The sequence below is a fragment of the Centruroides sculpturatus genome, unplaced genomic scaffold, assembly GCF_000671375.1.
Source record: "Centruroides sculpturatus isolate CEXI.00-Female unplaced genomic scaffold, Cexi_2.0 scaffold542, whole genome shotgun sequence".
Lineage (NCBI taxonomy): Eukaryota > Metazoa > Arthropoda > Arachnida > Scorpiones > Buthidae > Centruroides > Centruroides sculpturatus.
Genome location: NW_019384673.1, coordinates 3962 through 20266, shown reverse-complemented (window position 1 = coordinate 20266; position 16305 = coordinate 3962).

The following is a 16305-nucleotide window of genomic DNA, read 5'->3' as shown; positions in this document are numbered from 1 at the left end:
GTGGGTTTATGCATCACCAGTAGGCTGGCTACATGGAGTTTTCTGAGTTTTTCTCATGTATTGATATATGACACCTAAGCAGGGACCGGTTTTCTATAGAAAGTCCTCCAGAATGGCAGTCCTCTTGGTATATTACTCATGTGTTGCATTGCCTTATCTCATCAAACCAACAACTAACCAAATCTGTTATCTAGCATTTTCGATAATCCGATACCATTTTTTCAGTTTCGTAGGTGCCGGATTAACAAACTTCTACAGTAACTTAAATAGATAAAAAAATATTGAACATATTTTGTAATCGAGCATATATATAAAGGTTTCTTTCAAATTTTTATTTAATTGTTTCAATTAAAATTAAATATATTGAACTGAATAATGTCATGTGTTAGAATAATAGGTTTAATAATGCATAGAAACTTTTCCTAAAGAAATTTTTCAGTAGAATAATTAGCAACAAAGGAAAATATTACAAATAGGGAAAAATACTTTCTATTCAATTATTTCAAGTGTTATACAACGAGAAACTTGATTAATTAGATGCAAGTTAAGCATATATTATAATGATCAAATCTTTTAATTCTTAGCATTCGGTTAGATTTGGCATACTAGTGCAAGAATAATTATTATGATTCGCCGTTATTTATTTCATACAAATTCAAATTAATCAAGCAGTTTAAAATGTCATTTGGTTTTCAATAAGCTTCGCCCGAATCACGTGACCTTCAAATGTATTACGTTTATGGCTTGTGCCGAAACAAAATTGAAGATTTGGAATTATTGATGTTTAAGTCTTTTCATTCATAAAAGTAAAGAAAGAATAATATATTTGATATTACCTATTGCAGGTAAATTGGATTTATGGAATCAGCAACGAAACAGTTTGGCAATCGCCCGAAGATAGTGCAACTTGGACTTTCTATTGGAAACAGGTGCCTATTTATATACTAATTAGACAGGCGAAAAACCCGGAAAAATTGCCCGTGGCCTGCCTGTCGATCAGACTAATCAGCGACCAAGTACAGTACCATTGTTCAATGATTTCATTCCCTTAGATTCCCTTTAGTACCTGGACGGATAAAACAACAGAACACTAGTAGTTACTAGTGGAGTTTGCCCGGTATTCTTCAAGTCTGCAATATGTAAATATGGGGTCAGTTACCTATAAAAGCCCTTCTTGGAGGCTCTTCTTCCTTGGCAGATCGTCAATGTGTTGCATTTCCTTATATCATCGATCTAATTATTCATTCACTTAGTCATTGGTAGGCGTAGGAAAATAGATCATTATTAGAGACATATCTTTTGAACTATCCAACAATAAACTATTACAGTTAAAACATCGAATCTAAAGTGGTTAAAGTGTAAAAAATAAAACTTTATCATCACTCTAATTATAATGATAATTGATGTAGCTAAATATTTAAAATATTTGTAAGCTGGATCTAACTGATGAAGTAAATTCCTATTGCTATGAAGGTCCAATTTGAATCTGAATCTCCATAATTTTCCGTGAACATCCTGATCCGAAACATATTCGGATCAGGATGTTCTGTATCTATATGTTGTCATATCTATAGATTTTCTCGTAATTGGCAAACTTGAGAACGACTGTGTACATCATATATGCCGATGCCCCAAGAAAACTTTAAATCAAAATTCGAACAGAATATTTCTTACCTACCGTATCTGTTATTTATGGCATTGTAAAAGGTGTACAAATTCTGATAAAAATACTTGATTTTTTTTCTTTTATTTAATTAGAGGAGAAAGAATTGGATGTGACAAATGTATTTATATATATATATATACACACACATATATATATATATGAATATAGAATTTACTCTTTATTCCCCACAGCAATGGTAGCTACATTTACAGTTCTACAAGGGTAATTGTAGGTTTGCATGTTTTAACTCGGACTCCTCCTCTAATACCGGTTCTAGTTACGCTATCCGTTGTGTCATGAGACGACTAATTGAGACTCTAAGCAAGTTTCGACTACTCAAGGACTTTCACACTCTTTAAGTATATTTGTTTTTAGTAAGATTCTAGTCCTAGATAGAAAATTTGTTGATAAAGTAAGCGTGAATAATTTTGTAATCTGAATAAGTCCAAATTTCAGCTTATTTGAGAAACGAGTTTTTATGTTAATTGTTGAAATATTTTGCAAAGTCTTATAAATAAAACCGGGGTGGTTGGAGTGATTGGATAAGTCAACGTCACCTACCGAGGAGAGGTGCTTCTTTATAGGACTTTTTATGGAAAACTAAGTTATTTACCCTATTTAGGTGTTAGAGAGGTGAAGAAAAGACTCATCAGTGGCTAAGTGGATAATCCTTTCCTCACATGTATGACTGTAATCTTAAAATTGTTAATACTATTTAACTAAATTAATTTAATCTATATTATGGAAAAAATTTCAATATACTAAATTAAAAATGCGTAAGATATGTCACACAGAACACGAAATGCCAGCTCCATTATAAAAGCGTTCTTCTCTTTTCTTGCAAAAACTACAACATGACAGTTTCTGAAAGAAGAGATCGACTGTTATATGACAATTTTTGACTGAAAATACTGAAGAAATCTACACTCGGCTGTGACTTTTAGTCTTTTTTCTCCACTTCTTAAACTGAGTTTACTGTGAAAGAATTTTTAGTATAAAGATCGCATCCGAATGAATATATTAAACTTAATATCAACATTAAAAATGACAAAACAATTAATAATAAAATATTTATGCTTATATCAGACACTATGATATTTTGAATTAATGTTTTATTTTTTCAGTGTTTTTTTCATATCGTTCAATATAAAATTTAAGTCATTATTCAAATCTTTCATCATTAAAAATAATTTTATTATATTACAGCTTTAAGAAATGTTACTTTTAATGATATAAAATAATTTGAATAATGACTTTTAACGATATAAAAATTTTCATAATGATTTTCATAATTTAATATTAAGTCCTCAATGCTTAATTTTTTTTCACAGTGACTGCTCTTGTTCTTCTATTGATTTAATTCTTAAAATAATTATTTAAATAATATAAAAGCAATACAGTATTTTATTCTTAATAATCATGAGATTAATTTTTCATTTTTAACTTTTTCTGCCCTGTTGGCAAGAGCCTATTTTGCATACCCATCGGGTTCGACCAAGGCCATAATGGGTTGTGGGGTCTCAATATGTAACCGGTTGAAAAACCGTTATTCTGGAGTTGTAGGGTAGTAAGAGATTGGATCGATGAAATAAGGCAACGCAATTCATGGGTGATCTGCCAAGGAGATGTCTCCCGGGAGAACTTTCTATGCTAAACTGATCTCCATTTAGGTGTTAGATACGTGAGAAAACCTGAAAAACTCTATGAAGCCAGCCTTTGAGGAGGTGCGCACTCGCGACCGTCAGTGTTCAGTGATTTTATAAAGCAACGCAACACTTGGAAGATCTACCAAAATGGATGTGCCTCCCACGAGAATATTCTACGGGAAACTGCCCCTGTTTAGGTGTTAGACGCGTAAAGAAAACATGCAAAACTTTACGAGGTTCGTCGGCCAGGAGCGAACCCTCCACCAACTAGTAGTGTTCGGTGGTTTTACCCGCTGATGGACGCTTGAGAAAAATGTAAAATGTTAATAGAGCAGTATTATTTTGGAGTGTAAGATTTATTTGTTTCAATTTTCTAAATCAGTGTTTTTCAAATTGAAGACTCTTCTAGAGGGCCCGTGAAGGGCTCAGAAGACAACCAGTAACGTGTCTTTATTTTCTTAAAATATACTAGTAGAATCACAATATGTTTCGTAACAACACGTTCATACTGATCATATAGCAGAGAGTACTCAATTTTCACCAATAATTCATGCTTACGTTTATGCGTGGATAAATCACTTACGCTCTCAGACAACGAAAAATACTAAACTTTTGGAGCAACGAGCTAGATAAATACTGCTGTTTTACGGCTTGTGCATTATTTAATTTGTACGGTACTTATACATAGACACATAAACATATAGGAGTCCGTATTGTTTTGATTGTTAAAGAGGTCCTTAGATCTTAGTAATTTGGAAAATGCTGTTCTAGATTATTTGAAACTTAATGATCAGCAGATTCAGATTCGATTCTACTGATTTTTTTAGTTCTGTTCGGTTTTATTCGATTATAGCAAAGCGACAACATGGGCGATCTGCCTCCCAGGAGGTCTTTTATGAGAAACTGGCCCCTATTTAGGTAATACTAACGTGAAGAAAACCTGGAAAACTCCATGTGCCAGCCCGTTGGCGAGGTACGAACCCATGACCAGTGTTCAGTGGTTTTATCCACTCGGCCACTGGTGGGCCTGACCCTTTCAGATCTCTCAAGAATCAAAATTTTCTCTTCCTCATATATACTGATCGAGTCTATTTCGAATCAGTCAGACTTTAAAGCAGACTTATTTCTACCTGGAAGTATGTACTGAACATTATTGTATAATTAAAAAAAGTTATATTTATCAGAACTAAACTCATACAGTATATATTTATAATATTTTTACATTTAAATTTTATAAAATAAATTACAGAATTTTAAGAATATCTTTCGGTTTGTATTATATAGCGGTCATTCTCGTCTTTTAGTAATTTATTATGAAGTTTATGAAAGCTTAAATAAAATAAATACTCTTGGTTCGGATTAAAATAAATTAAATTTTTCTATCCAAGTCTTATTATTACAGAGGGCTATGGTCTGTGCTCCAAATTTAGGATATATATCTGAAAAACATTTGCTACAAATTATTTATTGCATTTATTGTATATTAAACTTGGAGTTGGTTACTTAAAATGAGATAGAATTGTATCATTTGGGGGCTGTTTATAAATTACACAACGTAGATTTAGTTGTGGATATGCAGGTAATTGTTACGATGTGTTACAGGGAGGTGGGATTGTCTACAAAAATGTTAAGTAATGCTGGAGTCTCAACCCTTGAGTCAGTAGCGTAACGTAGTGGGGGCGGCAAAATTTCACAATAAATAATAATAATATCTCGTAAAAATTTGAACCATTTTATTTCATATTTTCGTGCACCTAAGATTCGGACCGATTGAAATGAGCACGGGATACCATCCGGATGGTCCGGGAATCGACTCGCCGTCCGGGGATATCGTGCGCAACCTGTCGACCGGTTTTTTTTTTTAGCTTGTACGATTTATTCGTATATATATTATATACACCTTCTATATCCAATGAGCTAGGTCACTTGCGTTACTCCTATCCAAGTCTCCCTAGTCGCTAACTGTAACTGATTTAGAACCAGCATGCACTGCAAATTATTCTTTGCATTGCAAAATGACATACGCATGCGTCAGGAACTTCCGTTCGAACAAACCTCACCTGCCTTCCGGGTCAGCGATTTTAAAAAAGTGGCAACACTAGCACGGAATTTTTCATTACTTATTCTGTGACGAAACTGAATTTTAGTCTTTTAAATTAAGATACCTAAATAAGGGGACGGCGAAATTTTCCTCCGCCCCGGGCGGCTGACACCGCCACTGCCTTGAGTAGCAGGACAATTAATTTTTGTTTTTTAAGTGTTACACAGTGAACCGTACTGCTCGTCGCTGCTTTGTGGGTTAGAAGTATAATTAATAAAATATATAATGTTCGGCACCGAGTGCTGTGTACTATTTCTTAGTACAACTAAGGGAGGATCGAGGATATGCGTTACGTAAATTTTAGAGACGAGTATTGCAACTGGGTTATGGGGCATTATGGAGCGTACGGGGATGGAATGAGTAGTTGAAAAGTATAAAAATAGCATTACTTAATTTATGGACGATTCCTTAAAAATCGATAGATTACATTCTTATGTAAAATTTATACATGCTATTTTTTCAATTTTTATAACGTTTTATGATATGGTAAATTTTTGTTAAATTAAAATTAAATAAAACGAACTTGGATGGAGTAAACTCAATGCTCCAGAAAGGTAAGGTACCCGGGCTCTCCGATTAGCCTTATTTTCTATCTTTTCTTTAAATTGTTTTAATTAGCAAATCAGAATATCAAATATTTTAAAAATATAATTTTTTTACTCTTTCTTTTCACTATTTTTCGTTTAAATTTGCTTATTTTTCTTTTTAAAATTTACTTTCGAAGCGGTATATTTGTATTGGATTCACGTAAAGATGGTTATTGAACACCCCTTCGATATAAATGTACTGTTCTAAAACAGTTACGTCAGTCAGTATAAATAAGTTGGTCGCACAATAGTTCATTGTGCATTCTTACCTGCATAACAAATTCAATTGAAATTCTGTTATATCCATTGTTATAAAGGTACGACAAACATATGCAAATAGTTGAATAGTGTAGTTTGATGATGAAATAAAAAATGTCAAAGTCTTTATTCCACTGCATGAATTCATAAATTGTTCAATGAAAACATACAAGCATTTGCAGAGCATTTGTTTTGTAAAAGACGGATCTGGCAAATTAGCGAATATATAATTTGCTATTTCATCTAATTTCTTTTTTACAATGGGAATAAATTCCATGATGTGTTATAATTCCAGTAATATTCCGTTAACTGATCAGTAGCATAAATAGAATCGATATTACGAGTCCCTAAATTAGAATGTGCAAATCTACATTTACCTCCTGTCCCATTGTGGATGCAGGCACTAGCACTACGAATGAAGAGTAAATTCTTATATATTGTTATACATATGTATAAGTGCACTTGTCACATTTAAATCTAACTAACCAGTAGCCGAGTAGATGAAACTATTGAACACTTTTGCGAGGGCTGCCACGTAGAGTTTTTCTGGTTTTCGTTACTTTTTAACATTTTTTTTTTTTCAGATTTTACTGTTTATTTGTAGAAATGTTTGTCGTTTCTGTTGTTATATTCCTACCGACATTGAAATACTGTTTTGTTCATATGAGTTAATGGTGGAAGCACTAATATTGAAATAATTTTAAAAGGGATGGGACTAAAATGTTTGTGTAAATCTGTTGTAAAATTAATTAAATAAAATTTAATTGTGCATATTCTTATTTTTGATTTAGAAAATTTTTGATAAAGTTTCTTTAACTACTGGAACATTGATTTAAAATCTGATGATAAAAATAGCCTAAACATTACAGTTACAAAGTTATAATTTTTAACACTTAAATTAACTGAAACTCGTTTTATTTAGTTAAAAAATTCCTTATTATCTAGTTATTGTAATAACAGAAATATTTCCAGTAAATATTACATCGTAACAATGTTACAAAATTAAAGATTATCTCATAACACTTACTTGACGCAAAGTATTATAAATTATCGATGCAAATAAACACGAGTTAATGCAAAATGAACGTGTTTATTAGCCTGTGAGCAATTTTAAGCTGATATTAAGTGGTCTACACGGTAAATGCTGATCATTTAGTATCTTAGAAGATGCTTTATAGTAAGGTCAATACACTGTGTTTCTAGTTTGTAACTCTATTATGAAGCTTCAGGCACGCACAAATGTATGCTTATCGATATAGCTAGAATTCTAGACCTTGTACAGTACAATATCAAGTTTCATGACACGTGAGATGAAATAGATAAAAAGATCCTCGCATATGCATGTTTGTCTACAGCCTCCAACAACATAAGACTATTACTGTGTACAGTGCACTTAGAACTATTTTTTTGAAACATGAAATTTTTCTCTTTATTCAAATATACATGGCGGGCATACAGCTTTTCCTTTATTGTAAAATTTTATTAATAAATTTCTACACTTAACCCTCAATATAATGGTGCACTATCTTGTTGGAAAATTACTGGCAAGCATTACAAAAAGCTTCAACGTGTTCAAGTATGTGCTAGCTTTTGCTGATTCTTCAAAAAGAAAGAAAGAAAAAAAAATGGAAAGAGGGAAAAAATTTAACATTTCTTTATCTTTTGGTGAAACCAAATGCTGATAGTTTTAACGGATTTGAAAAAGAAAATTTTATAATAAGGGAAAGATCTTATACCCAATCTGAATATCTGTTATTTATTATGTTAGATTATGCAATGGCCCCACCAGTGGCCGAGTGAATGACTGACCATGCGAACTGACTGACCATGGGCATACTGACCGTAGGGGGTTGGTGTTTCACCAACGGCTGGCTACGTGAAATTTTCTGAGTTTTCACGTGTCTAACACCTAAATAGGGGCCAGTTTCTCATACAAAGTTCTTCTGGAAGGAAGGACTTTGTATGTCCTTCCTATGGATCCTCTCTTGTCAGATTGCCCATATATTGCGTTGCCATATTTCTTCAAATCAAACCTAGATTATGCAATGGGTATTTTGCCTAACTCAGATAAAGATAATCCATTACCTAATCTATTTAGTTCTATGTCTATATATTGCATAAATATATGTTCTATATAAAATCCATCATTTCATATTTAAACGATGTTTCGAGAGATCAAAATAATAATGATATGCAATCTTTGAATTAATAATTCATAATTGTTAAATTGATCTTTTGCATTTCGTGATTAATTGCATCGCGTGATGATCGCAAAGTTTCAGTTTATTACCAAAATTCATATTGAAATTTTGTAGTCTCATCACAAAAGAAACTTGATATAGTCACTAAATTAGATCACAAAGTAAAATATCCTAGAATCATGCAAGTAAATTGGTTTACTCACTTCAAATAAATTATAGATAATATAATAAAAGAGAAATGGAAGTAATTATGAAGATAAATATGCATTAAATTACAAGAGAAATGTAAAGAAAAATTAGAATAAACGAATAGCATTAATATTTAATCTAAACACTTCTATATTTTTGAAATAATGAATTGTAGCAGAATATGTTTATTCAAGTAATTAGTATAATACATTTCCATTTCTCTGATTATAGAATATGAAAATTTATATAATTGAAACAGTAAACATTAATCTAGTTTTAATCAAAACTTACCTTTAATTATAGCGTCCAATGTTTACAGAACTTCAGGTATCTAGAAATCCGTAGGGTATTTATTTTTTGAGGACCCCACTATATTAAAAAATAAAACAAAAATTGTATATTTTTGAAATAATAAAATTTGACAAAAAGTCAAAGATATTTTCTTACGAATAATTTATAACAAAAGTTTTGAGCATTCTATAAATGTGAGGCCTAAACCAAATGGCTCTGCTGCTCAGGCTATTGTAGTCTGAAGTTTTATACATTTATTTATGTTTGCATAATTTATGCTGATATAGATACTTTATACTATAGAGTAGGCCCACATCTAAGTCTATATTAACATAAATAGTGTTTTATTCTTGCCAGAGAGTGTAAGCCTTGTCAGAAGCAGTAGTCCTTGCCATACGGTATAGCCTTTACATCAATTATTATAAATAGTAAAATAAACATTGTTCATTTATTAGAATCATGTCATGAATATTTACAAATGTTATAGCCTCTATATATATGAATGCCTATAGGCCTATATATATAGAGGCATTAATAATCTTCAAATATAATTTCTGAAGTGAATGATAAATCTGTTTAATGCTTGTTAATGGCAAATATTTTGTTTATAAAATCGGCTTACTTATCTGAAATTTTGATTATATTGTTTATCATTTTAATAAAATAAACGTGAAGTATATAATTTCATAATAAATAATAGAACGTAATGTAATTTCTTCGTGATTTTAGTTATGAAATAATTGAGAAATAGCAGATGGCGTATCAAAATAAAAATTTTCTTTAGATTTTATATACAGTCAAATCCCTGAACGATGGTCACTGACAGAAACAGAAGAAACAGTTTCTTCTACGTATTTTTTTACTGTGTAAATATCATCGGCTATTTTTAATTAATAGAAAAAATAGTCATTGTTTGCAGATTATTTTCTGTCTGTTCAAAAAAGTTCGTGAAAAATGATCGCTGTTTAGAGGTGGCCGTTATTGGAGATTCGACTGCACTTAGGCTAACTGTTTAAAAGTTTTATATACAGTATTTTNCGGCTATTTTTAATTAATAGAAAAAATAGTCATTGTTTGCAGATTATTTTCTGTCTGTTCAAAAAAGTTCGTGAAAAATGATCGCTGTTTAGAGGTGGCCGTTATTGGAGATTCGACTGCACTTAGGCTAACTGTTTAAAAGTTTTATATACAGTATTTTTATACTGAATAATTAACTTTTAATCATCTTTTGAAGTTTAATTTTACAGTAAATTTTATGATGGAGAATTAAAAGATTTTTAAAGTAATACAGTAAAACTGTGTAAACCGGAATTGCACAGTATTTTTTTCCGGTTTGACAGGCTTCCGTTTTGAACAGTTTTTTAAACAGAAAATCGTTCCTTTTGGAAGACATTTTTTGTTTAGGCAAGTTCCGTTTTATTTAGTTTCGTTTTAGATAGGTTTTACTGTAAATGAAAGTACAGTACAGTAAGACCCCGCTTAACGCGGGGGATGCGTTCCTAGACGACAAAGCGCTAAACGAAACAGAGTTAATTTAAACGAAGTCATTTTAACATAGAGTAAATAGAAATAGGGGAACACGCGACAGAAAATTAAAAAAAATTACTTTAATTTTAAGTTATTTTAATTTGTATAATATATGTTAAATAACACATAAACATATGCATACAGAAATGTATAATAATATATTAATAGTTCATTTTTTGTGACGAAGGTCCTGACTTTTCTGAAATTGTTGTTTTTTTTTCAATAAAGTCGTGAAGTTTCATTTGTCGCTCTTTTCTTTCCTTAAGCAAATGTCGGTAGCAGAAGATCGCATCCAAAACGCCTCGTTTTGCTTTTGCACTTCTTTCAAAACCTGGATCATTCGCTACAATTTGATCAACGATTTCGGTTATCTTACCAAACTTTTACCAAGGAAATCTGTAGAGAAATTTTTTGTGTTCTTCGTTTCAGAATCACTATTTTCCAATTCTACATGGATTCCTTGTTCTGCCAATTCTTGAAGGTCGTCGTTGATAAGACTCTTACCAGAAACCTGCGGTAATTCCTCAATATCCTGTTCGTCTACATCCCTAGTCCTGCTGTATCGATTAGGTTGAGTTTGATCACCCTAACGATACAGCGATAGGCAGTGGCGTACCGTAGTGAGGGCGGCAAAATTACCTTTTAGGGAACGGCAAAATTTCACAATAAATAATAATAATAATAATATATGTATAATTAAATTACTAATTTGTATTTAATAAAAAGCTTGTTAAAAGAGATAACAAATTTTTCTTGAATCATTTAAAACAAACAAAAATGCAATAAGAAACACAAATTAGCAGCAATTAATTAATTAATATTTGACATAAATCCCAAAAAATTATACAAGTCAGCTTAACAAAGTGTACAGGGTGTTTCATAACGCTCTGTAACTCTATCGCACATACCCACCATCTAAAATTACGCATATCATTGATAGATCTCCTAATTGTACTAAGGAATACGGGGTACCGAACGTTACTTTATTTTATTAATTACACGTGTAACGTACAAAAACAGTGACAGTACGTTTGCTACATAACACTTCGGAAACATAACTGAATCGTCCTGTTACCCAAGGATTGAGATCCTTGGGTAACAGGACGATTCAGTTATGTTTCCGAAGTGTTATGTGGCGAACGAATCTCAATTCCAGCACTACGTAACGTTTTTGTAAACACACACCGCACCCTCTTGCAACTCATCGTTACGATTACCTGCAACGTCTACGTTACGTAGTTTATGGACAGGCTTTAGTATGTGTAGAAAAACCGAAAATGATGAGCGAAGACTAAAAACATTTGATATTATTTGTTAAATGTTTAATTAAAGATTCGGATTGAAAATTCTGTTATTACTTCCTAAATAATTTTTATATGTACAAATAACCAATTCTGTCCTACATATGACTTACTAATTTTACTCAGCAGGGCCATCGAGAAGCAGAAACGGGAATTTTTCTCCTGACCGGAGAAAACTTAGGAAAACGTAATGGTTCATATCCTAATAAATTAATGTTATAGATTTTATTTTTATTAGTAAAAAGACTGCTATTTATTAATAAAGAAAAATTACATATTTTAAAAAAAAGCAAAAGGGGCCTATTAAGAGGCCCACTTTACGTCCGATATACTTCTAAAACTTGCATTTAGCACATCTGTTTCGACCAAGCTTTCGACAGACCTACTAAATGCGTTTTAGAAGTACTGTACAGTATATAGAAGTTACTACATGTTATTAATACTTATAAAACTGCTGATCGGAAATTTTAAAACGTGTACATTATGTATAATTTCATTTGTACAAGTAACACGTACTAATTTTGATATACTTCTAAAACTTGCATTTATTATTTATTTAACACAAATTTAAATATTCCAGAAATTATTATAAGATTTTTTTCTTCTTTTGTAATTCAATTTATAAGTTGAGTAATAAACATATGTAACATTTAATTAAGTTTATGTTCAAACGCTGTCTTAAATTTGATAAAAGTTTGCTATTATCTCACATTGCAAATTTCCGTATAAAAATACACAAGAAACATCAATTTTTTAAAATAAAAATTTCTTAAAATATGGTGATAAAATCGATGCTACTTATCTACATGACGCTGTTGAACAGACACCATTTGTTTCAACTCTAATTATTTTTATAACAAAATAAATAAACTTACATATATTTTTAAGCCTTTTAAAATGACTTAATTTCTGTTTTTAATCATGATAATGGCCGCTTAGTTCTATTTTACAGCACATATCTATAGATTTTTCCATGTAGCTTCTTGGTTAAAGTCAATTAAATATGCTGTAAAATGAAACTTTAAGTTTTAATAAAACAATATTTTTAACGAATTTCAAATGTATGCATATAAATAAATGGATATTTTGACATAAATACATGCTATTATTAGTTTATTTCCTGGAAATAAAAAGTTTAGTAGCTTTTTAATACTTAAACAAGTAACATTTGCTGTTATCTAATATTGATATTCAGCTACTATAAATACAAACTATCTTGAACGGGTAAATTCTTATTGCCACTGGTGGCCATATCCGGGAGAGACCGCTCAATTTAGAAAATTATTTTAAAATATAAAAATGCAAAATAAATTGTTATTTTTATAATAATTTATTGTATTTTTTATTATTTATCTTGTACAAAAATATTTAAATAATATATGTAATTATATTATCTACAAGACATTAGGAAACATTATCTTTAACTTTAAATAATTTGGAAGCTTTCAAGAACAATTTTATTAAAGAATTTAGAATATTTATTGTTATATTTTCAGGTTACTTTCCATTGTAAGAAAGGGTGTTAAACTTTAAAGAAATATATTTATTTTTCTATTCTTGAAATTTCTTTTCCAACGTTTGACAAACGTTGAAAAGAATGAAAAAATACGCAATACCAGGAAAAGAAATAGGAATTTCTCTCCCATCCATCACTATATTTTTTATTTTTTTATTTTTTGCTCTTTCCACCCTGCGGACACTTGGAGGGCCTTTCTTTCATACTCATCGTTGGTTCGACCAGGCCTACAATGGGGTGTCTGGTAGTGAAAGATAGGACCGTCAACAGGAAGAGATGGGATTTTTTCCTGGGCCTGGAGAAAACGTAGGGGCCCGAAGTAGTTCCGACTATTATAAATTAACGTTATTTTCAGTAACAAAAATTAAAATCTTTTAGACTGTGTTTTATTAATAAAGAAACACTTCTACACATTTCATTTATTCAAAAATCATGGCAAAAAGAGCACGTTTTACTCCTGCGCCCCCATACAAGCCTCTCGACGGCCCTGGTGAAGGACGGGACCCGATATGGTCCTGGATTGAATTGAAATGATGGAATAAGGCAACGCAGCGCTTGGACAATTTGCTAAGGGAGAATGCTTCTCGGAAGACTTTCTATGGAAAACTGGTCCCCATTTAGGTGAAAAAAATCCGGAAAACGTCACGTTGCCAGCTCGTTGGTGATGTGCGAAACTGTGACCTGGTATTATGCTTTTATCCGCTCAGACACTGGAGGACATATCTAGGTCAGGCTGCGCATGAAAAATTTCTGTTGTTTCTCGTCTGGATTCAATTCTGCTTTCTCCAGAATGATAAGTTGACGTCTTAATTACTTCGGCCATCGTTTTCAGCATATTTGGGTTAGTTCAACAGTAGCCGAATGGATAAAACCACTAAAAACTAGTAGTTGGCTGCGAGTTCGCATCGTACCAAGGGACTGGACACAGTTTTCAGGAATCTTCACGTGTCTAACGTCTAAATAGAAGCCAATTTACCTTAAAAAGTCCTCCAGGAAGGCAACTCCTACAAGATCGCTCATGTGTTTCTTATCCCATTAATTTTACATTCCTACACTTCCGGATTAGATAACTTTAGACTTCGAAAACAATGGTAGATCCGATTATGGAATATGATTTGTGTCATTTAAATAATGCAAATTTACAAAATAAACACGCACTCTAATTAATACGTCATATAAATTTTAACTCGATAATTTAATAAGAATGCTGAACATTGATATGTCTCGCAACTGGTTAAATATTCCTAATTGAATGTCATCAGTTTAAAAATCAATGTAGATAAATTGTTAATTATTATTAAAATTATTCTCCAGCATCACAGAATTCAAATATAATTATGATAAATATACACAATATGATTTAACGGTTAATCCATGGTGAGTTCAACATGACGACATCATTACTCTAATGAACAATTAATAATGACACCAACACTGGATTATATTAGTTTCTGTTGTAAATAATGTCTTTTCTTTTGACAAGTATGACAAATTGAAAGAAATTTTCAGAATAGCAAACTAATCGATCAATTTATCTTTTAGAACTTTTATTGAGTGACACAAATTTGTCATAATGTGAACATTTGTTTCACGTGAAATTTTATGATGCAAAGATTTTCAATGCAATGTTTAAAAAGTAATTTCTTTATAAATTTCTGAAACTCTTTCTTATACACTATTATTCTCATGCAAACCTCCCAACAACGGCCGTCAGTGGCCGTCGTTGGGAGGTGGACATTATTGGAGATTATTTTGTATGCATTTTTTATTCAACCTTTCTGAAAGTATAGCCTTTGCTGGGAGGTAACTACTATTAAATTATGAAAATATGATAATATTATATATTTTAAAAATGTTTATTAGAAATTATTTATTAATGTCATAAAACATTAATAGAATTTCTTATTCTGTAATTCTATTGTTGTCATAATTAAAGAATTAAATAACATATTGTCAAATTTAAAATTTTAAAGGAAAATAACTTCACAATTCATTTTATTAAGTTTATTAGAAGGCAGCATTTTTAAATATTCCTTTTTTCTAATAAATAAACTTTGTACAGTTTTCAGAGAAGAACTCTTTCGACAAGGCTTGGATCACTTGCCTTTTTGTTTGAAGCCATCAATGATTTAAAAAATAGTGTTAAAATTATATTTTTATATAATAAAATTTAAAAAGAAACGTTTTAGCTCTTAATATATAAGAAATTCGATAAAATACTTTTGTGGTGGTCTGATAAATGTGAGACCTGAACCAAACCTGTTCGTAAGGTTAAATTCTAAATTCGATTGAATTATGAATAAGGCATTGCAAAGTAAGGACGATTTACCAAGGGGATGCCTCCAGGGAGGACTTTCTATAAGGAATTGGCCCTATTTAGGTATTAGATAAGTGAAGAAACCTGGAAAACGCCACGCAGCTAGTCCGTTTGGGGTTTGAACCCGCGACCAACTACGTGTGCAGTGGTTTTATTTACTCGGAAACTGAAGGGCGGCTATATTTGAATAAAAATAATTATTATATTCTAAATATTTTAAATATATAATTATAATTTAATATTATTTCCATACTCTAAAAATTAATTAAAATGAAAAAATCATTTACACGTAAAATAAATGCCATTAAATATGTTATTTTTCTATGTTTTTTAATTAAATAGAATAAATTAAATTTAAAAAAAATTAATATCTATCAATATAATTTTTATATAGTAACAGTTTAAATAAGTTAAAATTCAATTTAAAATCACACTCTTTGCCCTTATGACATGAATTTTTCATAAGTAAGTGATTTATATAACCTTCTCTAGAATCTACGCTTAAGAACTGAGTAATGAATATTGTGGAAACTTAAAATGTAAAACGTATTTTATAAAGCATCACCCTTTAAAGATAAAAAATATTCTCGGAGGAATTTTGAAAATTTATATATGCCTATATATTTAGATGAAGGATATCTTTTATCTTCTAAAGTATTTGTGAAAATTCTCTTAAGTGAGATCTTAAAACCCCAGAGACGGATC